At 55.3% G+C, this 26,920-nt stretch overlaps 1 pseudogene; it reads right to left on the bottom strand.

Moving 5' to 3' along the window:
- Positions 1 to 724: 724 nt before the first annotated feature.
- LOC133888778 (phosphoglycerate kinase, cytosolic-like) lies at positions 725 to 2,251 on the bottom strand (annotated as a pseudogene).
- Positions 2,252 to 26,920: the final 24,669 nt, after the last annotated feature.

Genomic DNA, 26,920 nt, shown 5'->3' on the forward strand with positions numbered 1-26,920 from the left:
AGCGAGGATGGACCCATGACCAATCATGTCATCTATGCGATCAAGAACACGAAACTTCAACGCACTTCTGCAAGGATTGTGTTTTCACACGCGAGATGTGGCACCATCTGTCAGGCTGGCTTCACCTTTCTAACCTCCCACCATTTGAGTGTTTTCGATCCCCATATGGTTGGTGGCGTGCGGCTTTGAGAAAGATAGACAAGCTGCTAAGATACCAGTTCAGTGGTCTTGTGCTCGTTTTCTGGTGGAATATATGGAAAGAGAGGAATGCAAGGGTTTTCTGAGCAACGAGCAAAACAGCATTTGAGGTGGCGGGTTCCATTAAGGAAGATGTGGTTCGGTTCTCTATTGCTCTGAGCATGCCTTAGGGACTAGGAGCAGACTTTGAGTTCTTCGTTGTTTTGAACAGTGGTTTTCTCTTTAGTTGGCTTTAGCGTGGTTGTTTTTAGTTTTCTTCTGTCGGAACTGGTCCTTCAATTTCTTGGCACTAAGTTGTCTCGTTTTTTTTTTCCTTTGTAAACCATCTTTTACTCCTAATCTAATAAAATCGGCAGACCTCCTGCCGTCCTTTCTTAAAAAAAACTTATTCACGACTCATCTAGCAAAACTCGATGACAAGCCTGTCTGAAAAGCCCATAGAAGCCATAACTTTGCAATGTTACACCATGGTCCGAAACACAATGGCATGCAGGCTGGCAGGGCCAGCTGAATTAGCTCGAGCAGCTTAGGCTTCGACGAGGGCAAGAACACCTGGGAGTGTCTAGCCTTCCAAGAGCTCCAAGCTCGCACCACCGCCGATCGAAATGTGGCTCATCTTGTCAGCCAGCCCAGCCTTCTCAACAGCAGCAACAGAATCACCACCACCAATGATGGTAGTGACACCATTTGCGGTTGTAAGCTCAGCCAACTTCTTGGCAATGGCCTGAAGAATGAAAAATTACGTAAGAGACAAAACAAGCAAGCAAACAAAAAAGGAGAACCCACAAATCAATTGATGTATAATGCGAGATTATATTACCTCAGTGCCTGTGGCAAACTTCTCAAACTCAAACACTCCCATCGGACAGTTCCAAATAATAGTCTGGGTGGTGTCCAACGCTTCATTGAATGTTTTGATGGCATCAGGGCCAACAGCAAGATCCATCCAATCATCGGGGATAGCAGTGGCAGGAACAATCTGTGAAGCATGTTCCAATAAGCAATTAAGCATCAAAGATAGCATAATACAAATTTGTTTTCAATACTGCAATATGAAATTACTAGTATGTAAATTAACATGACGTGTTGCTATTCACATTGACCTGTTCTTTTGCGTAGCAATATTAAATGTGTTATCTGGTGTGAGGCGATACTATCAGTGGAGGCTGAAGTGACATGTATAGTAGAAAAATACAGTGGGCTTTATGAATCTTACATGATGCCTGATTGCCAGTAAGGTACTATAATATTTCCAGTTTTCTTTCCCAAACCACAGTCTTCCTACTTCGGTTCATAGTGTAAGTTGCAGAATAATTGTCAAAACAGTATTTGCAAGTGATTCTTGAACAAACCCTGCTTTCAGCATCTGCTGCAAACTTGTCAGCTACTAAAATGAGGTTGCGAGTTCAAGCTTGTCCTCCTCCACAAGAGATTTCCCAACAACATATCCCTGTGCCTTCTAAAATGTGTAGATCATACCGCCACCAAGGATGAGGATATCAACCTTTGCCAGCAGAGACTCAATGACCCCAATCTTAGTTGAGACCTTCTGCATGAGGAGGTCTGAGATTTTATTACCTTGTGCATGAGGAAGCCAGCAACAGCAGGCTTCAAAAACTTGGTAACTCCTGTTGAAGCATGAGCTCTGTGTGCCGTGCCGAAAGCATCATTTACATAAAGGTCAGCGAGAGATGCTAGCTTCTTAACAAACTCGGGGAGTCGGGGTCATTCTTTTCTTCCTCCTTGTAGAATCTGACGTTCTCTAGGAGCAGAACTCCACCTTGTGGCAAAGCAGCAGCCAATTTCTCAACTTCAGGCAAAGGAATTCGTAGGAATACCGTGCCGATCCTATGAAAACGCAAGATTTCTAACATCCAGTCGGAGCTCATTTTTTTGCTCGCTCGCGTAGGTTGGAGGCAAACGTTTGTCATAGCCCACTGATGAACGACGAGAAAAACGTCAACAGATGGGAAAATCACAAGGAACCAACGGTCATCGCCGCTGCAAGATCGGCTCGACCGCCGCCTGAACGAGTGGAAGAGAGCATCGCTCTGCTGCTGGAGCTCACCGAGGCCGCACCTCGCCCGCGCCTTGGAGCTCACCCCGCCCACGAACTCGCTTGCTCGGCCGCCGCTTATCGCCGTGCTTGGTTAGGAATGCATAGGGATAATAAATAGACAGGAGCTTAGGGGGCTGTATGTATTGACGCGGACCACTGAAATGTGGGCCTGAACAGCTTGGCTCTGAGCATTGGGTCCACCTGGCAGTGAGGCTCAGCGGTGCAGGTTGTGCAGATAGTGGTGAGACGTACAAAAGGGCTAAACCCTGATAATTAATAAACTCATCCAAATAGTAGTTCTTCTAGAAATCAAATGCGAGGCCAAGTGCCCTCTCTGTAACCTGAAATGGCAGCACAAGGCCAGCCGTTGCATGCAATAATCAATGATACCTTATACTAGTAAGAAGTTGTATGCACGACCTGAAAACCTTAAGATCGTCGAGATGGAGCGAGAATTTACTGTAGTGGTGCACAAGAACTGAAAATTTGAATGCATCTAGCATCTAGCTTGGTCCTCGGCAAATGCACAAACTACCTGTTATGTTGACTCTACCTCGCGTTGCACTCCTCCCACATCCCACTTCTAGCAAGAGTCTAGGGCCGCCAAGGCACAAGTCCAGAAAGGTACGCCTCCAAGTCCCTCCCAATCTACAATTCTGGTATTGAACTAACTTTGGAGTTAGATTTTGATCGGGTAGGGATAATATAATATGCTCCTAATTAGTTGTGATAATGATGCCATGAATAATAAGGTAAAGACTAAATTTCGAGTGTGCATATATTTGTTGGATGCATGCACGCTCGGATCCCCGTCCGCTTGTCATCTGGCGACGTTCGCACGACGCGTCCGCTTTCTCTCACTCACGACGTTAATGGTGCAACACAGCAAGTGCTAAGGCCCGCACTGCTTTGTGGTGCTTCATGCATGTGAAAAAGAAAAAAGGATAAAATTGTTGATGTCATCCACATGTAACACAATTTCGAAACTACAAAATGCCGTAGTTTTCAAATCAAGCATTCAAATTAAAATCCGATTGCACTATTATGTTCCTTGCGATGAGTGCTTCAAAACTAGATCCCACTTGAGTATATTTGGATGATTTTTTTCAAAAGCAACTTGGTTGAAAAAATGCATCCAAGTTCCTTACAATTTTCCCAAAACTTGCTCTCTATGTTTAAAAAGCTTGCTTACATAACTTAGGTGCATAAGTAAACTATTTACGTGAATGTGAAGAGAGTATGAACGGTGTGAACAGGTGGTGAACATGCATTAAAATGAGAGTGAATATTTGAGCTGAATAAGTGAATGTTTTTTCATTACCTGAAGTATTTTAATTGGGTCAGTTTGGTATTTTTTAATCATGGTATAGGCAACTTATGTCTCTCCAAGAATTTTACCTCAAAATATAGGCAGTAAGGATCTTATTTTGTTGATAAAAATTTAAGGATTACAATAATGCAAATGGATTACTGTAGCACTGGAATTTTCAGATTTACAGATCGTGTTGGAGATGGCCTAAGCATTCAAAGTTTATTAAACCATATTTTTCACGTGTTCACACTTGTACCTGATTTTATATGCACGCACAAGGCTTAAAATGAAAAAACACATGTGTGTGGGCCTAGGTGGAGATTGAGTGGGCTCATAGCCCTTTTATTCTGCTCACATGCGAAAGGGAAAGAGATTAATTAACTTCAGCTTTATAAAAGAGAGAGCTTAATTAAGCTCAACTTTCCAAAAATGGGCAGCCATGCGGGACGTAAAAAGCACGTATGGCCAGTATTTAGCCGTATCTGAATAATAAATATTATAAATGAAAGGTCATGCTAAAGGACAGGCGCCTGAGAAATCGAATCCGTTCAGTCCGTGTTTCAAAAAAAAAAGAATCCGTTCAGTCCATGGTTATGGACCCTTGGATGCCGAATCTGACGGTTACTAGATTGTCTTTGTCCCCCGACGTTTCTTTAGCTTTTCTTCGTCGATGGCGCTGTGCTCCCCCACCTCCCACCCACCTTTGGCCATCCCCGCCGGTGTTCTCGCAATCGGATCCGTTCCCCTCCCTCGCTAATCTCTTAGTTTTCGTAATTTTTTTACAGAACATAATATAAACATATACTGCCACACACTTACCCCTATGAATAAACGTACGCACACCCTACCCCTATGAATATCTACAAGAGACAGGGCTGATAGATATTGAGATTGACGATATCAACGTAGACGTCTCGCTGTCCACAGAAATAAATAGACATAAATACAAGCATCCGTGTTGAGTCAAAGACTTGAACCCTGTGACCTCGTAAGTTTAAGCTTTTTATTGAAAGCATTGGGGATTTAATCTCAAGAATTTAAAGCCATACTAACAAATCGAAAAATTGTAGAAGCAACAGAGAATACGGTGCCTTGTAGCACTGCATGCAACTTGCATTGCTTTGCCGGTGGATTGGAATTTTTGGTGGGCCCGTACGTACTTTCCAGTTCCCCAGCGTGAAATGGTCCTCGGGGAAACACTCCAGTCCGACATGTGTCAAGCGCATGACGCGCCGAAAGGCTACTGGAGCCAACGTGCTTCATCCGTTGAAGGCTTGTACTCCGGCCGCCTGCTGCGAAGCCCCAGCTCCAGCCGCGTGTCACCGTAGCTTGCAGCGCTGCACTGGTGAACCCAGGGCTCTGGCTCATCTCTGTACATCTATGTAGTCTACGAGAAAATTCGCGATTTAGATCGATTAAATTTTAGGTAAAATCTAGTTTGCACGGGCACGGCTTGCGCCCATCCTAGGCTCCACCACTGTAGCACTATAGTTCGTGGCTACTAGTTCTATATTGGTACCAAGCCAGTGTGAGTAATTAACTAAGGGTTGGCGCTTGGCTGCCTTTTTATTGTCGGATGGACTTTTGTTATTAGATATATGTGTTCTCTCTTAGATGGCAGTTTTGAGGGTTTCTTTTGTTGATGCTCCCGAGCTGTTTTCTCGGGTAGTGTGGTATCTTTGCTATGCCCTCTTTGGTATGGATAGTAGCCTGATGCTTGATGATACCTCTATGGTATTCATGATGGTTTGATACCCTTGTTGTTTTCTCCACTTTAGCAGTAGTATTGTGGCTTGCTATTACCTGCCCTCTGTTGCCCAAGGTGATGCTAATGCCTTTGTGGCTTGATGCATGGGAGATCACCCTGCCCATGTGGCCGTTCGATAATGCTTATCGCAGAGAGTAGAATGCCTTTGCGGCTGATGCCTTTGTGGCTTACTGGTGATCACCCTGCCTGTATGGCTCGTTGCCTTCGAAGACAGCCGCACGACACACTGCCTCGACGGTCTCGTGCCTCGGTAAAAGCAAAAGCCCACAACGATGGCATAAACCCATCACAGTGGCACTAGCTCCGCACCTCGCAGGCTATAAGCCTCATTCACGTGATGCACTGCCTCGATGGCCTCGTGCCTTGGTAAAAGCTCACGATGATGGCATAAGCCCATCATGGTGGCACTAGCTCCGCACCTCGCAGGCTATAGCCCCATGCCTCGGCAAAAACCCACAACAATAGCATAAGCCCATCATAGTGGCACTAACTCCGCACCTCGAAGGCAATAGGCCTCGGTCGCGTCGAGTCTTGTAGCTCCGCACCTCGAAGGCCATAGGCCTCGATTGCGTCGAGTCATACATCTCTGCCACCTCGAAGGCCAATAGGCCTCAGTCGCGTCGAGTCCTACAGCTCCACACCTCGAAGGAAATAGGCCTCGATCGCATTGAGTCATACATCTCCGCCACCTCGAACGCCAATGGGCCTCAGTCACGTCGAGTCCTGCAGCTCCGCACCTTGAAGGCCATAGGCCTCGGTCATGTCGAGTCCTATAGCTCCGCGCCTCGAAGGCCATAGACCTCAATCACATAGAGTGCTACATCTCCGCTACCTCAAAGGCCAATAGGCCTCATTCGCGTTGAGACCTGCAGCTCCGCACCTCGAAGGAAAGAGGCCTCGGTCGCGTTGAGTCATATATCTCCACCACCTCGAAGGCCAATAGGCCTCGGTCGCATCGAGTCCTGCAGTTCCACACCTCAAAGGCCACAGGACTCAGTCACGTCGAGTCCTGCAGTTTCGCACCTCAAAGGCCACATGCCTCGGTCACGTCGAGCACAAACCCTCCGCCACCTCGAAGGACACATGCCTCGGTTGAGTCAAGCAGATAACCATCCTCGGCCAAGCCCGCTATAGTGGCACAAATTGGTCTATCACTATGGTCAAGATAGCAATAGTGGCACAAATTGGCAATCACCATGGCACTATTCCACACCTCGAGTATCAGGACCTCGGTGGTGAAATATACGGTATAAAGGCTCCACGCCTCGGCAAGAGACCACACCTGCACATAAGATACGGCACGCGTAGGGCTGAATAACGAGCTAGCTCAGCTGTTTGGCTCATTTAGATAACGAGCTGTGTCGGAGGATTAACTCCTGTCGCAGGGATCCCGAGAGACCCCTTTTTAGAGATTCGGCCGGGGGGATGATCCTGAATAAGTTCGTCGGAAAAATAAATGGGAGTGGAAATAAATGCAACGGCTGGTGGTGGGGGAGGATCGACCTAATGCAAAGGGAAGCAAATGCACCGGGGTTTAGACAGGTTCGGGCCGCACGGGGGCGTAATACCCTACTCCTGTATGGATGCAATAACTTTCCCCGAAGGGGGATCCCTCAGGGAAAATGTCTGGTTAAAAAATATATGGTCTAACTGAGAGCTTGAGGCTCCCTTGTTCTAACTCTACCCAAGCTTGCTTGCGGTGTTCTTCGGATGATGTCTTTGATCGTCTCGATCTGTCTTCGGATGTTTTCTCGTGTGATCTCTGATTCGGGGGCCGCCCTTTCTTTTCTCTGCCTCCCCTTCCTTTTATGCACTCGCCGGCCACGACATACCCCGAACGGGAAAGAGGAGGCACAAGTTCCGAGACGCCACGACTGAGAAAGGCGTCCTCATTCCCTCTGGGTGAAGTGACAGGGGCGGTGGAAAAAAGCGGCACGTCGCCCGATCGCCCGCCGTTGTGGACGCCCCCGTGGCGGGCGCCGTTGAGAGGGCCCACCGGACAGCCACAGAGGCATCCGGCGCGCCCACCCTGCCTTGTCCTTCTGCCATGGCAGGGTGGCGGGCGGAACGCCTTGATCCCGGCAATGTTATCCCAAGACACACCGGACGATACGGGACGGGACTCGTGCAATTAATGGACCCACACCCCCCTGCCAAAGCATGGCAGGGACTGACACTTCGGCGGGAGCAGTTGGGGATGTCAGGATGTCAGGATGTCAGGCCGCGCATGTCCATTAAATGCGGCCTTGGACCTCTGACTAGTCGACACCTCGTCGGTGGGCCCCTCCGGGTCGTCGGGGCTTCGGGTGTCCTCGTGCGAACCTTCGGGGAACCGAGTACTCGGGGGCTGCCACGTGCAACCCCGAGCACTCTCTCCCGAGCACCTCTGTAGAACCTTCGGGGAACCGAGCGCTCAGGGGCTGCCACGCGCAGCCCCGAGCACTCTCTCCCGAGCACTTAGCTCTTCGGCCCATCGGGGGACTAGGGTACTCGGGGGCGAGCGGGCACCTCCCCGAGCACTTTCTTCCCGGTACTTGGACTCTGTGGGTCATCGGGGAACTGGGGTGCTCAAGGACCAGAGGCTGTGGCCCCGAGCACCTTCTCCCGGAACTTAGGATTTCCTCATCCCGCAGGAGGGACCTCGCAGGATGGTGACGCGTGGCGGACGGTTGGCCTGGCCTCGGGACTCAGAGACCCCCGGTTCCTAATATACCGACAGTAGCCCCCGGGCCCATTGGTAGGTGATGGAACGGAGACTGCGGATGGGCCCTTCGTCGCAGACGAGGCTGAGGCTGGCGTGGACGCCACATGGTAGGCTTTCAAGAGGTGGCCTTTTGGATCCCAGCCTCGGGTACGGCCCAGCGGGGAGACGAGTAGACGCGAGTCCACACAACTCCTGAAGGGCATGACAACCGTACGGGCGGCACGCGCGATCGCCGCACAGATCGAGGAAAATACGCCTGGCAGTTGCGCCGATCGAGGAAAATACGCCTGGCAGTTGCGCCGATCGAGGAGGCCGTCTCGCCGAGCGAACCGTTGGGCGGCAACATTTGAACTCTGAGATATAAAAGGGGGAGGGGATCCATCCGTCCCTCTCTTTACGCCTTCCTGCAATTTTGCTCTTGCCTCCTCCGTGCTCCGAAGCCCTTAGAAACCTTTCAGGCGACCGGAGCGCTTCTCCTCCTTTCTCTCCACCACCGGAACACCTCCGCTCTCATCAAGATGCCGAGAGTCGGAGGAGGCTGTCGCGACAAGACTCCGGAAGGCATCCTGCCGGAGTCTCGTCTGAGGAATGAAGAAGCGGCGGCCAAAATTAGGAAGCTGCTGGTGCCCGAGGGGCAGGAGGGAGCCGTGGTGGTGACGTCGGCGAACTTTCTGCCGACGACAACCGTTCCCGGGCGGATTGTTCTATTCACTTCTTTCATGGCGGCGGGGTTGGTGCCGCCGTTCTCTACCTTCTTCCTCCAAGTTCTTGAGACCTACGGCATCCAGCTGATGCACTTGAGCCCCAACTCCGTCGTGGTGCTAGCGGTCTTCGCGCACCTCTGCGAGATGTTCGTGGGGGTGGTGCCTTCGGCGACGCTTATCCGACACTTTTTCGTCTTGCGGCCGGCTGGGAAGAAGAGAGGGTACTCCACGGCGGACGTCGCGGGGTGCTGCAACCTTCGGCTACGAGACGGCTTGGGGGAACACTACATCCCCCAGGTACTGCGTAGCAAGTGGGAGAAATGGCGACGGGACTGGTTCTTCATCGACGTCGACCCCCACGATCGTCTTGCTCTACCAGAAGCGGCGGCGGAACCTCGGAGGTCGACGTGGGAGGTGCCGCCGCCGGAGGACGCGAGGTTGGAGCCGGTGTTCGAGCGCATCAGACTCCTGCGTGACTCCGGGCTGACCTCGGTCATGGTGGTGCCGGACTTCTTGCGCCGTCGCCTGGCGCCCCTGCGGGAGCGGGCCCGGCCGTGCTGGTTCTACACCGGGCTTGAGGACATCACTCGGACCCAAATCGGCGCAAGCTGGGACCTGGGCCCAGCGGAGCTGAAGGGCATGACCCGAGGGGTGACCGGCGTGGAGGACATGAGCTGGGCGGAGCTCCCGTGGCCGGAAATGGTGCTCTGCGCCAATTCCGATCGTGTGGCGATCAAGGCGCAGCTGCCGGAGTTCGATGCCTAGGGGATCATGGACCGGCCGAGGAGCCGGAGCCCCGAGGCCTCTGAGCTCCCTGGGTTGGACGAGCTGATCAGCGAGGAGGCCACGAACAGCCCGGCGCGGGCTGGTGGTGGGGCCGCTGCGGGCAGCAGCCGCCGCACCAGAGAAGAGGGCACCATCGACGTCGTAGAGGTGACGGTGCCGGAGGATCGGGGGAAGCGCCCCCGAGTCTATATCCCAGTGCCAGACTCCCCGCCGTCACCGTCGGCAGCGGCGGTGTTCCCGGTACTGGAACCGCGACTTGTGCGGATGGGGCCTGACCCGGCGCCTGAGAGCAACACGGCGGCCCTGCCGAGCCCCCAGCAGAAGAGGAGACGGGAGGATTCCAGGCTGGCACCGCTGGATCTGGACTTTAGGCTCCTGGCGGCCAAATGGCAGTACCGGGGGACGTCGACCGGGTAAGTTTCATTCTTCGCTCTTTCTTGGGCGCTCTTTGCCCGAACTGAGCTTTGATTTTAATCTTCGCCTATCTCCCGCAGGCCGCCCGCAGGCGCCACTGCGACTGAAGGAGCTCGAGCGTCGGGGCCAGAGCCAAGCCCGCCGGCCGCGGCGAGGCAGGTGGACGCAGCGACGGCGGGGGCGCCAGCGGACGTGGCGGCCAAGGGGAGGACAGCGGAAGCTGCGGCCGAGGGGAGGACGGAGCTGTCGCCCGGGCCCTCGGCGCCGGTGGAACCTACCCTGGGCATGCAGAGCCTGGGGCAGATGGTGGTGGAGACAGCGGCCTTGCCGGGGCTGGCGGATGCGGCGGCCGAGGCGGGCATGCGGTCGACGCCCGAGCCTTCGGCACCAGTGGAACCTACCCCGGGCATGCAGAGCTCGGGGCGGATGGTTGTGTGGCGTCCCATGGGGGCCTCGGACCCGCGGGAGGCGGATCGCGGGCAGGCCGGTGCTCCATCGGTGCCCGGCCGGCCCGCTGACCCCCTCCTGGCCGCGATCGAGGGCGTCCAGGAGGCGGTCGGGCGGCTGGGCGCGGCGGTGGACGCAAAAGAGGGGCAGCTCGAAGCAGAGCGCGCCCAGCTGATCCTGGAGAGGGTGCAGCTTGCGAGCGCCCAGGAAGAGGCCCGCGCGGCGGCCGCGCGGGAGTAGAAACTCCTGGAAGATACCCGTGTGGAGGTCGTGTGGGAACGGGAGATTTTGAAGGTCGCCCGCGCCGAAGCCGCGCGGGAGCGAGAAAACACCGCCCGCCTGGTTGAGGAGTCGCAGCAGCAGGCCACCGAGGCCCTTACCCGGGCGGGGCAGGCGCAGGAGAGGGAGGCAGCGGTCGCAGTCCGCGAGAAGGCGGTGGAGGAGCTCCAGGCCGAGCTGACCCGCCGGGAGGGGGAGGCCGATCAGACGTGCGCCGACCTCCAGCGTTGGGAAGACGACCTCCGGAAGATCAGAGAAGATATCTGCCGGTGGGAGGAGGACATCTCCCTCCGGGAGGTGGACAATGAGATCACGGCGGTGGATCTGGGTGCCCGGGAGGACGCCCTGGCCCACCAAGAGGACGTGCTGACCCGTCGGGAGGGGGAGCTAACCCGCTGAGAGGGGGAGGCTGCCGCGGCGGTAGCGACCGCCGCCACCAGGGAGGAGGAGAACGCGAAACACGAGGCGGAGCTAACTGCTCGTGAGCGCGCCTTGTCCGAACTGGTGGTGCAAACAAAGCAAGTCGCCGGCTCCGTAACCGACGGCGGTTCTTCTGGCCCGGCCGGGGGCCAGGAACTCGAGGCGCAGCTGCGGGCTGCGAAGGAGAAGCTCGAGACTGCCTTCGTCTCGCGGGTCAACCTGCAGCAAATGTTGGAGGACATACTCCGGTGGATGCAGCGGGCCGTGGAGAAGGCCGGTCTCGGGCGACTCGTCGAGGACAAGAAGAGTGACAGCCCTGCACGACAAGTCCTAGGGCTTCAGCAGGTCTGCGAGTGCCTCGAGGCGTTGCCCTGGGCCGTCCAGGAACTCGCTGCCCGGGAAGGACGCAGCTTGGCCCATGCGGTGGCCGAGCACATTTTGGCCTGCTACCGAAGCAGAGACCCGAACTTCCCGCTGGAGCCGGGGCGGGAAGGAGTGGTTGAAACCGAGGGAGAGGCCGCCCGGGAAGCGGTTCGGAGTACTGCTGCTGAAGTGGCAGCCAGTTTTAGGCGGGAAGGGCCGCCACCGCCAGCCCCCGGGGATGACCCAGATGACTCAGACACGGCCTCTGCCGCCGACTAGGCTTTTTGTAGTAGTTTGTCTTGGATGGATGTAAATATGGGAGTGATCCCTCAGAAATGTTTGTATTTTCCTTGTGAATATAATGGCAGCTTTTCTTTGGGCTCGCAACTCCAGTGTTCTTGAGTACTTAGTGTTCCTTCCGATGTTTTGCCTTGAAGCCCCGGGGAGTACTCAGTCGGACAGTTCCCGACCTTTCCATCCCTGAGAACGAAGTCGTCCCGATCGTCGTTCTTGGCGCGTTCAGCCCCCGAGCCCTCGCGAGTCCGCATCGTCTAAGTCAGAAGACAAAGACACGAACTTCCTTGCTCGGGAGATGGATCGATCTGGTGCGGAACACGCCATGACCGATGAATACTTTTTCACCTCGCGACCACTCAGTCAGTAGACCAGAGCCGCGCGCGGTCGGAAATGTGACCAAGGGTCCCCGTGGTTCGGTGGTGCCCGGGCTTAAGATGGACCGAACCGAGCACTGACAGCCCGCCCCTGAGGCCTAGGCTCCGGACTACTCGAGAGGCTCGAGTGATAGGATTACCCAGGGCACCCAGGGACTCGGTAGTGCTCGGGGTCCTTAAAAGCGGGCCGAACACCACGACCACCACGAAGGGCTTCGGACGGACATTACCATACGCGCGGTACACCTTTCTACGAACCGCTCTGTCGTTCCAGGAAAAAGTAGACGAACGGTAGGGTTTTGTGTGCGAGGAGATCATCTCGTCGAGCAGATTAAAACACGAGGGCCCCCGAGGATGATTCGAGAACATAATATTATTGAACGCAAATTTGTTTGAATTTAACCACTCACCGGACAGCTGTCGGCCTTCCGGCCAACCGATCCAGGAGGAGCGTGAGCTTCCGAGCTCGGGGTGCCCGGGGACTTGGTTCCTTCAGCCGGAGTGCCCGAGCGTCAAGGGGCATATGAGGATCCCGGGGTCGGGTGATCTCGACCACTTATGCCTAAGCGGTAGGACCACCCGAGCACCCTTAGGGCCGATCAGCGACCTGGGCATCGAGGCTCTCGTGGTCGAGCTGCACTTGATTGTTGGCCTGTGACTTAAGAGAGAATAGGGAATTTTTTTGCCTAGTGCGCTCTGTCAGTGCGGTACTTGTTATAGACTGCTCTCGTTTCCGACCCGAGACCTCTTGAATGCCCAAACCGGCGGACGAGAGCAAAGAGAGGCATAACCCAGAGGTCCTATGGCCCGGTGGTGCCCGGGTACGACAGACCAGACCGAGCACTGACAGCCCGTCCCAGGGGCCTGGGCTCCGGACTACTCGAGCAGCTCGAGTGATAGGATTACCCAGAGCACCCCGGAACTCGGTAGTACCCGGGAGTCTGCCACGACACCGAACACCACAGCCTGCCATGTCGGACGTAAGTCAGCGGCAACTGCCCGCATGCATACCGATTGGGATTCTTTTATCAGCGGGGAAAAAGAGAGAGAGCGAACTTTTTCTCGCACAACCGAGCATCTCACCAGACAGGTTAAACATACGGAATCCAGGAAAAAGAAATTGACATACGACTGAAATATTGAGATATTGAATTTACAAATTTTACAGTTTGGGTGACTTACCCAATGGGTGGTAGCCCCCGGTCAACTTGGGCGGGGGGAAGCCCCCGGCCTGGTTGACCTGAGGCACGAGCACGGCCAGCTACGGGTAGAACCTGCGCAGGTGCTCGATGTTCCACGGGTTCGGGAGCGGCTGCCCATCCTCTGCCGCTAACCTGAAAGAACCTTCTCGCGGGACCCCGATCACGGTGAAGGGACCTTCCCACATGGGGGACAGCTTATTCTTTCCTTCGCGCGACTGGACGCGTCGGAGAACTAGGTCCCCCACCTCAAGAGACCGGGCCCAGACATGGCGCAGATGGTATCGCCGCAGACTTTGCTGGTACCGAGCCGCCCGGACGGCAGCACGCCGCCGGCGCTCTTCCAGGTAGTCAACGTCGTCGCGCCTTTGTTGCTCCTGCTCACCCTCAGAATATGCATGCACCCGAGGGGAGCCTAAAGTGAGCTCGGAGGGGAGGACCGCCTCAGTGCCGTAGACGAGGAAGAACAGAGTCTCCCTGGTGGCGCGGCTTGGCGTGGTCCGATTAGCCCATAGCACGGCGAGGAGCTCATCCACCCATCCCTTCCCGTGCTTGGCGAGCACGTTATAGGTCCGGGTTTTGAGGCCCTTCAGTATCTCCGCGTTGGCGCGCTCGACTTGCCCGTTACTCCGAGGATGAGCGACGGAGGCGAAGCAAAGCTTGATGCCGAGGTCTTCGCAGTAGTCCCCGAGCAGGGCACTCGTGAACTGGGTGCCGTTGTCGATGATGATCTGGTTCGGGACGCCAAAGCGACTGGTGATGCCATGGATAAACTGGAGCACCGTGTTTTTGGTCTCCTTGATGATTGGGACCGCCTCCGGCCACTTCGTGAACTTGTCGATGGCGACGTACAGGTACGCATAGCCCCCGATTGCTCGGGGGAATGGAACTGGAATGTCCAACCCCCAGACCGCGAAAGGCCATGACAGGGGGATGGTGTGAAGAGCCTGAGCTGGCTGGTGAATCTTCTTTGCGTGGAACTGGCACGCCCTACAGCGCCGAACCAGCTCGGAAGCATCCTAGAGAGCTGTAGGTAAGTAGAAACCTTGCCGGAAGGCCTTCCCGACCATCGTGCGAAACGATAAATGGCCACCGCACTCGCCCTCGTGGATCTCAGCGAGAAGATCGCCGCCTTCTGCCCGGGAGATGCATTTCAGGAGGACGTCTCCTGCGCTACGCCGGTAGAGATCCCCATCTACTATGGCATAGCGTTTGGACTGCCGAGCAACTCTTTCGGCAGACGCCTTATCCCTGGGAAGGGACTTTTCCTTCAAGTACCCTCGGATGTCGGACATCCACGAGGCATCTTGAGAACATTCAGCGAGTGCAGCGCACTCGCCGGACGGCGGCGCCCTGACGGGGCTTCGCACTGAGGGCACCGCCGGGGTCCCCTGAAGTGAGTTCGAGGTTTCCCCTTCGTCCTGTTCGGCAGGCAGGACGGAAGGCCGTGCGAGTCTTTCTTCAAAGACTCCGACAGGGACGCGCGCACGAGAGGAGGCCAGGCGGGAGAGCTCGTCGGCTAGAGCGTTGTCGCGGCGAGGGATGTACCGCAACTCCAGACCATCGAAGCGCCTCTCCAGCTTCCTGACAGCTGCCACATACGCCGCCATTTGAGGATCCGTGCACTGGTACTCCTTGGATACCTAGTTGACCACCAGTTGGGAGTCCCCTTTAACCAGGAGGCGACGAATCCCGAGCCCCACCGCAGCCCGGAGGCCAGCGATGAGACCTTCATATTCCGCCATGTTGTTGGACGCGCGGAACTGCAGCTGCACGACGTACCGGAGCTCTTCACCCGTTGGGGAGGTGAGAACCACTCTGGCCCCTGCGCCTTTCAGCGAGAGGGAGCCGTCGAATTGCATGACCCAGTACCCGGGCGGGTCGCGCCCGGGATACGTAGAGATTTCTTCTGGGACGGGTGTCCACTCTGCCACGAAGTTGGAGAGCGCCTGGCGATTGACGAAGTGCAGGTCGAATTCCGCCAGCTCCACCGCCCACTTGACAACACGCCCGGTGCCTTCTCGGTTCTGGAGAATGGGTCCCAGTGGATAAGTGGTAACCACCGAGACCTTGTGCGCTTGAAAGTAGTGGTGCAGCTTCCGGGAAGCGATGAGTACGGTGTAGAGCAGCTTCTGAGTCTGGGGATACCTTGTTTTGGCCTCCCGGAGGACTTCACTGACGAAGTACACAGGTCGCTGTACCCAGCGGGCCCGGATGGCAGCTTCACCCGAGAGGCTGCTGCAGCCCCCAGGCTCGGCGGCGTGGTCGGGGCTGGCGGGGTGCTCGGGCTCGACTCCCTGGTGGGAGGGAGCAGAGTGCTCGGGCTCGACCCCTTGCTCGGGGGGGCCGCGAGGACTGGTGAGTGCTCGGGGGCCGCTGGGAGCTGGGCCCCAGCACCTGGCCCCGCGCACTCATCACGCTCCACCACCAGCACCATGCTCACGACCTGAGGAGTGGTCGAAACGTAGAGCAGTAGGGGCTCACCTTCGGAGGGAGCCACCAGCACGGGTGGCGAGGTGAGGTACTTCTTCAGATCGCGGAAGGCCTGCTCGGCCTCCAGCGTCCAATCGAAACGACCAATCTTCTTCAGAAGTTTGAAGAGGGGGAGCCCTCGCTCCCCGAGCTTGGAGATGAAGCGCCCGAGGGCCGCCATGCAGCCGGCGAGACGCTGGACCTCTTTGAGTCGAGCCGGGGGTCGCATCTGCTCAATGGCCTGGATCTTCTCTGGATTGGCCTCGATTCCTCGGCCAGAAACCAAGAAACCGAGGAGCTTGCCCGCCGGTACCCCGAAGACGCACTTCTCGAGGTTGAGCTTGAGGCGGGTGGTGCGGAGACTGTTGAAAGTCTCGTAAGGTCCTCGAGCAGGGTGGTGCGGTCTCGGGTTTTGACCACGAGATCGTCGATTTAAGCCTCGACGTTGCGGCCAACCTACGAATCAAGGGTAATGCGAATGGCGCGCTGGAAAGAGGATCCAGCGTTGCGTAAACCAAAAGGCATTGACATATAACAGTAGGTCCCCACCGGAGTGGTAAAAGCAGTTTTTTCCTCGTCCCCTACGGCCATGCGGATCTGGTGATACCCAGAGTTTGCATCTAAAAAGCATAAAAGATCGCATCCCGCAGTTGCATCTACAATTTGATCAATGCGAGGTAAGGGAAAGTGATCTTTAGGGCAAGCCTTATTTAGGTCGGTGTAGTCCACACACATGCGGAGCTTGCCGTTGTCCTTCGGGACGACGACTGGATTTGCCAGCCAGTCGGGGTGGAGGACCTCTCGGATAAATCTGGCATCAAGGAGCTTGCTGACCTGCTCCCGGATAAACTCCTGGCGCTCAGGCGCCTGCCGCTGGACCTTCTGCTTCACCGGGCGGGCGTCCAGGCGCACCGCCAAGTGATGCTCGATCACCTCCCTAGGGATCCCGGGCATGTCGGACGGTTGCCAGGCAAACACGTCTGCGTTAGCCCGGAGGAAGGTGACGAGCGCGCTTTCCTATTTGCTGCTCAGGTCACCGCCGATCCGGACGACCTGGGTAGCGCTTTTGCCCACCACGACCTCCTTCGTTGGAACAGAGGCGTCGACGGCGAGTTGGGGTTTGGATGAAGAGGGTTCCGGGCCCCCTGTGCAGCCTTCGACCTCGGCCCGCGCTGAAACCAGAGCCATGTATGACTGCTCGGTGCAGGAGACAGCGCCGCCGGAATCGGCGATCACGGAGATGGGTCCGCTGGGCCCGGCATCTTAACCGTGAGATATGAATAATGCACGGCCATCATGAACTTGGCCAGTGCCGGACGCCCGAGGATGGCGTTGTAGGGGAGGGGGAGCTCCGCGACGTCGAAGAGGACGCTCTCCGTGCGGAAGTTGTCCCGACTCCCAAAGGTCACGGGTACCTCGACCTGCCAGACGGGCAGGGAGTGCCCGGGGGTCACTCCACAGAAGGGGAGCGACGGCCTTAGGCGCCTGGAGGACACCTGTAGCTTCTCAAAAGCCTCCTTGGAGAGGAGGTTGAGGCCTGCACCACTCTCGATCAGCACTCTGCCGACCTTGACATTGCAGACGGTGGGAGACACCACCAGGGGTAGTCGCCCCACGGCTGCAGTACTCGCGGGGTGATCGGCCATGCTGAATGTGATCGGGGCGTCCGACCACCTCAGGGGCCTGGCGGCCTCCTCGCTCGGGGTTGCCGAGCACACCTCGCGCCGCATGACCTTGATGCCACGGCGCGAGGAAGGCGTGTAGGCGCCTCCGTCGATGAAGGCGACGGCATGCTCGGGCTCCTGAAAGCCGAGCTCGGCGTTGATGGGGGCGGCCTCAGCGTCGCCTCCCCTGCGGGACTCATCGCGCTCCCTCTGGCGCTGCTCGATGAGGCCTTTGACCGTATGACACTCCGTGAGATCGTGCCATCTGGTCTAGTGTATGGGGCACCATTTGCCTAGCTCTGGCCCCGCGGGAGCGGGGACCCTCGCTGGAGCAGGAGCCCGACCGGGGGCCGAGGCTCTTGCGGGAGCCGGTGCCCTAGCTAGCGCCGGGGCCCTTGCGGGCGCCGGGGCCCGAGGAGGGGCCCTGGTGGGGGCCCTTGCAGGCGCGGGCCGTCTGTCGGCGGCCGCCCGGTGCTCTTGCCGGCGGTCAGGCTCTTGGGCCGGCCTATGGGCGGGGCCCTGGGCCGGCTCAACAGGAGCGGCCTCGCGCTTCCTTCTCTTCTTCTTTTCCCGCTTATCAGAACGGGAAGAACTTGGCTGGTCGGCGGTGGGGCGGGGAGAATGCCACGCCCTGGCCTCCGCAGCCTTGGCGCACTTATCGGCCAATGCGAAGAGCTCCGCAGTGGTTTCGATCTCGTGCGTACCTAGTTTTTCGAGCATCCGCTCGTCGCGGACGCCCTACCGGAAAACGACAATAACAGCGTGGGGGGCCACCCGCGGGATGGTGTTGCGGACCTGGCTGAAACGCTGAATAAAGCGCCGCAGCGTCTCCCCCTCCTGTTGCTTGACGGCGTGGAGGTCGCACTCCAAGCCGGGGCGCGTGAATGTGCCCTGAAAGTTGGCCACAAACTGGTGGCAGAGGTCATCCCAGGAGCTAATAGACCCTGGGGGTAAGATCATGAGCCAAGAACGGGCAGAGCCCCGCTTGAACGGCCGTAGTGTAGATCTGGAGGAACTCGACGGGGTCGATGGACCCGTCGTACTTCTCCGGCAGCTCGGGGCAGAACTTGGAAGGCCACCTGACCCGGCGGAGCTCAGTGGTAAAGGCACGGCAACCGGTGCCGTACCCTGTGGCGCAGGCGGGAGCCCTTGGTGGCGAAGGCCGGCGAGCCGAGGATTCCCGGTGACCGTGGGCCGGGAAAGAGGAAGCCTGATCCCCTGCATCGGCCTCCTGCCGGGTTTCCCGCTGGCGCTCGAGAGTGACGCGGGCATCCTCGTGGCCCCTCCGCTCGTTGAGACGCAAGCGGAGGTCCTGGGCTTCAGACCCGGCCAGGGGGGCGGCGCTCCGCCTGGAGGCCCCCTGGCCCGTGCGAACGTTGCCCGTTGAAGAGCCAGTTCTGGCAGCGCCACGCTGGGTGGTGGCGCGAGAACTCCCGGCCAACACCTGGCGGCGAGCGGTGCCGACCAAGGCGACGACGTCTTGGATCCACCGGCCTTCCGGCGTATTCGGCGTTGCCTGGACTGGCGGGTGCCTGAGGAGAGCATGCGCCGCAAGTAGCTCGTTTCCCGGGCTAGCCTCGCCAAAGGCGAGTCTACGCCGAAGTGGCACCCGACGCTGTCCAGAGGCGGACCTGGCGGCCGGGGTTCCGACCACCTGTTGGGGGTCGGAGGGTGCATCAGCGGCGGCGGCGGCGGCCCTGCTGGGCCCGGCGCCTTGGTCCCCTTGGGAGGGGAAAACCGCGCGCGCAGATAGTGCCTGCTGCTGTAACGCAACAGCGACTGGGGCCTCCTGGGCGTCGGGCAGTACTCCGTCACTCGAAGTGGAGCCGGAACGCTGGAGACGGTGCCCACCGGCCATCTTTTCCTGTGGAAGAAAACAAACGAACAGACTCAGGGATGTTCCCCCCTACCTGGCGCGCCAGCTGTCGAAGGATTAACTCCTGTCGCAGGGATCCCGAGAGACCCCTTTTTAGAGATTCAGCCGGGGGGATGATCTTGAATAAGTTCGTCGGAAAAATAAATGGGAGTGGAAATAAATACAACGGCTGGTGGTGGGGGAGGATCGACCTAATGCAAAGGGAAGCAAATGCACCGGGGTTTAGACAGGTTCGGGCCGCACGGGAGCGTAATACCCTACTCCTGTATGGATGCAATAACTTTCCCCGAAGGGGGATCCCTCAGGGAAAATGTCTGGTTACAAGAATATATGGTCTAACTGAGAGCTTGAGGCTCCCTTGTTCTAACTCTACCCAAGCTTGCTTGCGGTGTTCTTTGGATGATGTCTTTGATCGTCTCGATCTGTCTTCGGATGTTTTCTCGTGTGATCTCTGATTCGGGGGCCGCCCTTTCTTTTCTCTGCGTCCCCTTCCTTTTATGCACTCGCCGGCCACGACATACCCCGAACGGGAAAGAGGAGGCACAAGTTCCGAGACGCCACGACTGAGAAAGGCGTCATCATTCCCTCTGTGTGAAGTGACAGGGGGCGGTGGAAAAAAGCGGCACGTTGCCCGATCGCCCGCCGCTGTGGATGCCCCCGTGGCGGTCGCCGTTGAGAGGGCCCACCGAACAGCCACAGAGGCATCCGGCGCGCCCACCCTGCCTTGTCCTTCTGCCATGGCAGGGTGGCGGGCGGAACGCCTTGATCCCGGCAACGTTATCCCAAGACACACCGGACGATACGGGACGAGACACGTGCAATTAATGGACCCACGCCCCCCTACCAAAGCATGGCAGGGACTGACACTTCGGCGGGAGCAGTTGGGGATGTCAGGATGTCAGGATGTCAGGCCGCGCATGTCCATTAAATGCGGCCTTGGACCTCTGACTAGTCGACACCTCGTCGGCGGGCCCCTCCGGGTTGTCGGGGCTTCGGGTGTCCTCGTGCGAACCTTCGGGGAACCGAGTGCTCGGGGGCTGCCACGTGCAACCCCGAGCACTCTCTCCCGAGCACCTCTGTAGAACCTTCGGGGAACCGAGCGCTCAGGGGCTGCCACGCGCAGCCCCGAGCACTCTCTCCCGAGCACTTAGCTCTTCGGCCCATCGGGGGACAAGGGTACTCGGGGGCGAGCGGGCACCTCCCCGAGCACTTTCTTCCCGGTACTTGGACTCTACGGGTCATCGGGGAACTGGGGTGCTCGGGGACCAGAGGCTGTGGCCCCGAGCACCTTCTCCAGGAACTTAGAATTTCCTCATCCCGCAGGAGGGACCTCGCAGGATGGTGATGTGTGGCGGACGACTGGCCTGGCCTCGGGACTCATAGACCCCCGGTTCCTGATACACCGATAAGCTGGCTCCGCTCGGCTCATTAACATAACGAGCAGAAAAGCCAGCTCGGCTTGGCTCGTTTGGCTCACGAGCAACTTGTTACTAGGATGAAAAGAATATAAACATCAACTGAAAAATGCATCGATAAAATCATACGAAAACATTAATGACATCTACAAGCATAGTACTTCTTTGCATGGTTTAATCAGTGGTATAATTGTTGTAAGCTGAATCTCTTCTAAATATTTTTCAAACCCACATGCAGCACAATAGCAGACAGATCCACTTATATATGTTCTGCTACTGGAACAAAACATTCCTCCAAAAAAAATATACGAAACAACGTTCCCCCACACATCCATCTATTCATGCAAAGCCTGAAGGAATGATCGATGGGAGAAGAGTAACGAGGAGCTAACCAATAGAAAGCTAAGTAGGCCGACGAGGTGCCTCTCCATCGAAGATGAAGATGACCAATGAACGAATTGATTACCATAGTGAAATAGAGCGATATGATGCAGATGATGGCCCTGACTCATTTGGCTCACGAGCAGCTCACGATCTAAAACTCTGGCTCAACTCGTTAGATTTTGGAACGAGCCGAGCCGAGCCGAGCCAGACACGAGTTGAGCTAGCTCACAAGCTTCGAGCTTTTCGTCTAGCCCTAGGCACGCACCCTCCGCTCGCTCACAACCAAAAGACACAAGGGGGTTAGAGAATGACGCTCCGTGTTATACACATTGCACATAGGGTGCAGGACACGCCCACCGCTTGCTCACGATCAAAAGATGCGAGGGGAGTCGGGGGGGGGGGTCAGGAAGCCCATGATGGCGGGCAACGCACAACACTGGATCAGGTTGCGCACTAAGCCAGCCCATAATAGCTCGCCACCTTTAATCCTTATAAGAGTCAAACGGCTTAGTCAATCCGCACGAGTTGTAGGATTCCACTGACTCTGTCAAAATACATTATTTTCAAGACTATTACATGAACAATACAAGGACCGAGATCCTGAGAAACTTCAGGGGGACTCAGAATATGTTGGCTCTGAGGCTTCACCGTCATCATAACGACCCTCAGCATCGTCGTCGACTTCACCTCCGACCCTTGTCGCGGTGCTCTAGACGTCTTGGCCTCCGTTGAGCCTTGACGCGGTTACCCACTGAGGGGTCGCTAACTGCCTCCCTCGGTATCACCGTCGACTTCGCTTTCAGCCCTCGCCGCGGTGCTCCAAATGGCCTAGCCTCCATCGAGCATCGCCACGGCTATCCGCTGAGGGGGTCACTAACTGCTTCCCTCAGCATCGTTGTTGACTTCTGACCCTCACCGCTGCGCTCCGGATGGCCTAACCTTCGTAGAGCCTCATTGCGACTACTCACCGAGGAGGTCGCTGACTGCCTCCCTCAGCCTCATCGTCGATTTCACCTCCGGCCCTCCGGACGGCCCGACCTCCATCAAGCATCGTCATGGCTATTCATTGAGGGGGTCGCTGATTGCCTCCCTTAGCTTCGCCATCGACTTCTCCTCCAACCCTTATCGTGGCATTCCGGACGGCCTGACCTTTGTCGAGCCTCGTTGTGGCTACCCATTGAGAAGGTTGCTACTTGCCTCCCTCAACCTCGCCATCGACTTCAGCTCTGGCCCTCATCGTGGCGCACTGGACTGTCCAGCCTCCCTCGAGCCTTGCCGTGGCTACCCGTTGAGGAGTTCGCTGACTGCCTCCCTCAGCCTCGCCATTGACTTCGCCTCCGGCCCTCGCCGTGACACTCAGGACGTCCTGGCCTCCATCGAGCATCGTCGCGGCTACCCGCCAAGGAGGTCGTTGATTGCCTCCCTCAGCCATGCCATCTACTTCGCCTTTGGCCCTCACCGCGGTGCTCTGGACGGCTCTCCCTTCGTCGAACCTCACCGCAGCTACACGCTAAGGGGGTTGGGACCTCATCGTCGTCACCTCAGCCACTGGCTTCAAGCTCTGCCACCAGGAACCTCGGCATGCGACCCCGGTGACATTTGCAGCCTTCACTCCTTACCAAAGACGTCCGCTCGGCCCTAGCATTGTGCCGTGCCGACTCGGCTCCTCTCGGCTCGGGCCGTGCCGTATCTGGACCATGCTTACAGTGTCATACCTCAAACCGACCCAGTAAACACGGTCCATTTGGATATGTTTACCCAGAACCTTCCCCCGATGGGCCATTTAGGGCCTCTCATCTGAAGCAGACAGAATGGGCCTAGAAATGGACCCCGGCCCATCACATCTCTCTGTCCAACCCACCCCTCGCCCCTATTGGATTTGAAAATTGCCCCTCTCACCGCTGCCTCCGGCGAGGAGCCCGCCGTCATGGGAGCAAGAGCACAGGTAGGAGCTGTGCTCACTTCGCTGTGAAGGGCTGCAGTCATCTTTGCGGAGGCCTCCGCCGCTCGTTTCTTCCCCCCAAATGCGAACTGTCCCCATCTGTTAATCTCTCCGCGGAGAACATCGCCAAGGGTGTGCGGACAGCGCGGCCCCTTCTCCAGCCACCGCGCCTCTTCTAACGCCGGCCAGTCATCAGACCAGCACCCTGTGGCATCTCCCCACCATCCTCCTCACGCATCGACGGCCGGAAAGCAAGCGTAAGCCATCGCGACCGCTTCCCGCGTCCGCCAGCGCACAGGATTGGGTCAGACGTAGGAAGCCTATCTGACCCCTCGAGACCGTGCTGTGTGGCGGCCGGTCGTGGCCACCATAGCACGGCAGAGAGGTCAGCCCCCTCACCCCCACATCCGGCCTCATCTCCTTCCAGATAACGGAGGCGGCCTCATCATCTCCGGCTCTCGACGCAGCCAGGCGGCGCTTCCCCCTTCCTCTTCTTCGTTTCCTTCGGCGGTGGGCCAAACCCGTGCCGAAGCCCCAACCCTACGGAGGCTGCTGCCGAGCTAGGGTTACTTACCGACGGAAGAAGACGATCCATGCCCGGATTGGGTGCCTGCTATAGTGCGGGAGGCGACTGAACTCGGCCGCACGTCGTTTCTCCGATCCTCCTCAGAGCCGAAACCCCTTCAGTCCTCGTGGTCACTTGCCCAGGAGCTCTAATCTGACTCCACAAAAGACATAGTTGGATTTGGTCATGATATAACCTGATATTATTGTTAGATCTTCAATGTGCTGTCACACTGCCTATTACTCAAGTTTATCAACCATGAAATTGTGAGCTCATAACTTGTAATGTTGTAGGAACGAGAATGACGACTAGAGGGGGGATGAATAGGCGCCTCAACAAATTTCTTTCGAAATATATGGCCTTTTCCTATTTCTCACCCAACGCACCTCAAAACGCTCAAGCGGAAGCAAAAGAATTAACGAGACAAAGCAAGAAGACTACTTCCATGGCAATATGACTCCACAGATGGAATATGAACCATAGGTTCCAATCAGGACCATTCCATGTGTCTTTGTGCACAAAAACTAGCAACTTCCAAAGAAACTAGATAAGATGGACACTGGACAAGGTTATCCTCCAAGATGATAGTCTAGTGGCAAGGGGACTCAAGACCCGCTCAAATACATGAGTATGTGAGTATTTAAGCCACTAGCATCAAGAAAAATAACCCTGCAAAGGTGAAATATTGCAGCTCAAAGGAAAAGATCATCGGGCAAGAAACCTCTCCAAGTTGATGATCTAGAGGCAAGGGTACTCAAGACCCATGAGCATACACTCGTATGTGAGTTTTTATGCCTCTAGCAACAAGAAGAATTATCTCACAAGGTGCTGAAATTTCAGCCCAAAAACCAAAACGAAAATCAAAACCGAAAATCGAAAAACTTGCAAACTTGCAAGGGAACTAATAGAGGGAAACTAGAAGGAGGGGAATTCAAGCATATGCAAAAATATAAACTTAATTACTCAAAGAGATCAGCCCTATTTAGACGAATTACAAAGATTTATCTCTCAAAACTCTCATCTATTACATAGGCTAAGCACTTATCCTTCTCTCCTTAAAAAACTAGCTCTAAGACTCTCAAATGAGTAGCACAAGGGGGCTCAAGTGGCTGGTTCAAAGCTCTCTCTAGCCCTACCCTTCTATTTATAGGTCTAGGAAACTTGGCCCTTAAGTTTCCTAGCTTTTCCCCAAAATACCCCTCTCTTGTAGTGTACTTCTACCTACCACCGAGGGCATTTTAGTCTATTTTTTTCTCCATTCATTAGACGGCCATGGCGCTTTCACGACTTAGCTTTGCCTCGACGCAAGCTTCGCGATGGTGCCATGTACTCCTCCAGTCCTCCCACGATTTTACGGCCAAACCGCAAAACCGCCTGCACACTTTTCAAAGCGTGACTCACCGCCTTGCTTACACCTTAAGCAAGCGCTTCGATGTCGACACGTGTACTCCGTCATGCGATCCTGACCACTGGCAAGTCTCTCCCGCTCCTGATCCCTCGGGCCGTCTTGTCACTTGCACCGGCATCCCCTTCGCTTGACTTTGTCAACACGCCATCTTCATCCACCTTCAATGCTTTGCTTGACCTCCACGTGTTCAGCTAGGATCACCCTTGACTCCGTCCGGCCTCCTTGATCGTCTGGTACCAAGCACTCTGCTTGGCCCTGATCATCCCGCCGTCGACCGTCAAGTTGCATACATCACCTGCACACCATGAGACAAGCAAACGCATATCTCCAACTTCAATTCTAATTAGTCCATAATCCATATTCTCAAATGAAATCTCAAATCAATTCAAAGCTCATGCAAAACCGAAGATCATCAAACCAAATAAATGACAATATCAATCACTCATCACAAGAAAATCAAGCACATTTGAACTTGGTTTCTCAATTATTTTCTAGCGGTTCATAATGGGTATCAGGTTGGTGGTGAAAAGATGAACGACAAAGCAAAGAGGGGTGAAACAGTAGAGCTTTCACCAAGATGATATTGAGCACAGTTTGGAGGACAGGTATTCTTATGTTCCCCTTTTCCTATCATTGAGTTTGTAGTGGACAATACATATACCGGATATAGTGTTCGTATCGTTGGCTGAACTCCTCTTGATGATTTTGTTTGCATGTCTACAGACAAAATTTGACATTTCGAGTTATTCTCAAAAGGAACATGCATTCGGTCCCTCTGTGCAGCAGACGTGGGAATAGCACTTGGAAGGTTTGCTCTATTATTCTTTTATGAGCCTCATTTTCTTTTTTCAAGTGTCTGTGATCTTTCTGTGTGTGTGGAGTCCGCATAGTTGAACATCAATACGTATAACGCGATTTATAATTAAATAGAAGTGTTAGAATTACAGACAGATTATCATTTCAGGTTTCTATAACGAAGGTTTGAGTCATTAGTTTTGTGCAAATTGCAATATCGCTTCACTTACTGTCACCCTATAAGGCTACCAAATTACTTTATGTGCCAACCGAGTACTGAATTTCATTGGACACCCTAGGCACAGAAGTCTGTGCACTGCCCAGCCCCCATGTGTTTTAGGCCAATGCGTAGTCCTGGCTTAAGCTTTCTCCCTCAATTTGCTTAAAAGGTTAATTCGGGGGGTAGGGTACCACTTGGGCCAAGTGGCATACATACTAATACCGCTAACTTTAAACTTCTTGTGCGGGACTAGCCAAAAGCCATAATACATCACATGGGCAACTTTGCCCCCTACTCATTGGCTGATGTTTTACATGTCATATTTTACAAGTACTTTCGTGTCATTGGACTGGAGCAAATGTTTTGAAAATTTGGCTATTTTACTGAAGTTGACTAGTTTCTGGTATTTGTTCCACTGAGATGTAATATCCCAAATGTTTGTTCTGTCTCTTTTTTCTGGATGCAGCTTAAGATACACTTTTTTATAATCATAGAATAAGCCCCATTTTCATTTCAGCTTAAGAATACACCTACGCTAACTTTTCATATCCATAGAAGTTCTAGACCATAGAGTACCTGCAGTGCAAGAGCTAGTCATTTTAATCTGTGCAATGGTAAACTCTAAACAAAGCAGACGATTGGTACTAGTTTCACACATGACACTACATGCAAATTCAATTCAAACGTATAATTTCTTTTAGAACTATGCAATATATATACTCATACGTGTGGCATTGTGCAATCAAATATTAGAATGTATACTAGCAGACGAATCACTGGGAATATCCTGTGGATCTTAGCTTGCAAAATGCATAATCTAGCTGGTTTCTTATGGCATCATTAGATAATTACGGT

This window comes from Phragmites australis, chromosome 13 (genome assembly GCF_958298935.1).
Source record: "Phragmites australis chromosome 13, lpPhrAust1.1, whole genome shotgun sequence".
In the NCBI taxonomy this organism is placed as follows: Eukaryota; Viridiplantae; Streptophyta; class Magnoliopsida; order Poales; family Poaceae; genus Phragmites; species Phragmites australis.